The sequence below is a fragment of the Egretta garzetta genome, unplaced genomic scaffold (assembly GCF_000687185.1).
Source record: "Egretta garzetta isolate BGI_Z169 unplaced genomic scaffold, ASM68718v1 scaffold88, whole genome shotgun sequence".
In the NCBI taxonomy this organism is placed as follows: Eukaryota; Metazoa; Chordata; class Aves; order Pelecaniformes; family Ardeidae; genus Egretta; species Egretta garzetta.
In genome coordinates, this window is record NW_009260408.1 from 1600452 (window position 1) to 1602584 (window position 2133).

The following is a 2133-nucleotide window of genomic DNA, read 5'->3' on the forward strand; positions in this document are numbered from 1 at the left end:
CTCGGGCTTCAGCGGCACGAGCCAGCGCCAACCCGGGGAGCGGTGGTCCAGTCGGGGAGGCCGGTGCGGGGGCGAGGGGGAGTCAGCCGGGAGTGTGGAAAGCACGATTTGCGCGCTTTACAGCACCTGGGGGGAACGATGAGCTGCCTGACACTGAACCCCATCGGCTCTTCTCTTCGCAGCCTCCCAAAGGGAGGGGGGAAAAGCCCACCTCCCGCCTTCCAATGATTTGTAGTTCTGTACCTGGCGCAAGGGCTGCTCTCAGGGAACAGCTGTCCTGCCTATCTGGTCTTGCCCAGCTTTGGAGCTGAAGCAGACCCATCTATGATGGATCCAGCAAGAATGCGGCAAAAGTTATTTCAGAGGAATAAAAGGGTGCTTTTCTTTTGGTTTTGGAACTGGCTAAACGCACGTTAGTTTGTAGCCTGTATTCAAGAAGTGTCAATGCATGAGTGCTCGCTTGTCTAATTTGGCTGTATGTACTTGATATGGCTGATTCTTCTACAGGCTTGTCAGTGCAAAATTGTGGAAGCAGAACGTGGCTCTTCTGGCTGTGGTCCAAACCACCAAGGTGCAAAGCGGCCCTAGCCCAGAACTGGGATAACTCGTTGCAGCGCTGCGCCTCAGCCAATGAGCCCTGTGTAGCGTCTGGGCTAGTAAACCCCTCTAACATAACTACTTGGTTCCCTGGTCAGAACTGATGATTTGTGCTTAACTGCTCAGCTCCCAGACAGTGCAAATGTGTCTTTGGCTTTTTTATGTTGTTAAATCAAGGACTTTGTATCGTTCTCTGTCTTCAGAGAGATTTCTGACCTCTTTTGTGCCAAGCATCTTTTGCGCGATTTTGAAACCTAGACGTAAGATAAAGGACAGCATTTGTTGTCCTTTGGAGTTATCCATACTTATTAAAAAAGAAAATTGCCAGAACTGCGAGTATAACCCTAGATAACGATATGACCCTGTTTGTAGCTCTTCAGGAAATTGGTTTCCAACATGGTCTCATATTTTCTAAAATGACATCTCGTATAACATCAAGTATTACAGGAGAGAACTGAAGGCTTAAATCTGCCATGGTACAAAAACATCTAAATGATGGTTGTAGACTTGAAATAAATGCTAGTCATGCTCGATCAAAGTGGTTTGGAGCACACTTGAGATTTCTTGGGTTTTTTCTCCTAAAATTTTCATTTTCTTACAACATCTTTCATTCTTTTTCAGGTAATTTGTTCTCCCTTCACTTCTCAGTATCCAGATTCTAAGCCTTTGAAAACAGTTGTTGTTTTCCGTTGCATTTTGGTAGAGTGCCTAGGTCAGCCTCCCCAGGACTGTACACTGGTACAGGAGACCTCTGGATCATAGGAACTGAAGCATACACCAGGCAAAGTGTCAGTAATACCAGAGAGAGAGAAAGTGCATTCCTTTGCCTTCTTCCCCCTGCCCCCTTCCGCCTGAAGCTGTTTCCTCCTTCAGAATTGTTAATTCCCACTCATTGACTATTTTACGGATGTTACCATAATATAAACTATGTATGCCATCAACATCTACAGAAGCACATGCACGCTTGGATGCACACGTGGTTTATAACCTGGTGTGGTCAGCCGAGTCTGCATCACTTAATTTCAAAGATGGCTGCCTGTCTTCTTCAGTGCAATAACGGATCAGACTTCCCAGGGATGACATTTTCTGATTCAAAGCAGAGTTAATAGCAGAGGTTAACAATGAATTTGAAAGATTTTAACTTCACACTGAAAAAGAAAACAAGTTTGGTATAAAAATGGTAGCAAAAGCAGCAATTTAAAAATAACTTTCTACACAGATTGGACAAACGGTGGTAACTTTGCAATGCCTTTCTGCAGGCAGAAGTCCTATTCCCAATCTACCGCTCTCTTTTCCTGCTTTCATTTTGTTTTCACTAGAGAAGCTGCATTAGTGGGTGGTGCTAGTGACAACCCTGTCTAGTTCTCCCAATTCTCCTCTTCAGGTGCTTCCAGTTTAAACATGGATACCACATGCTCTCCTTCTGTGCCGGGCAAACAAAATGTGTGTTGTGATGGTTTTAATTTAACACAATTGAAAAGCTCTAGCACGCTGCAGACTAGCATCTTTGAAGACACCTTGAGGAGATCTTCAAAC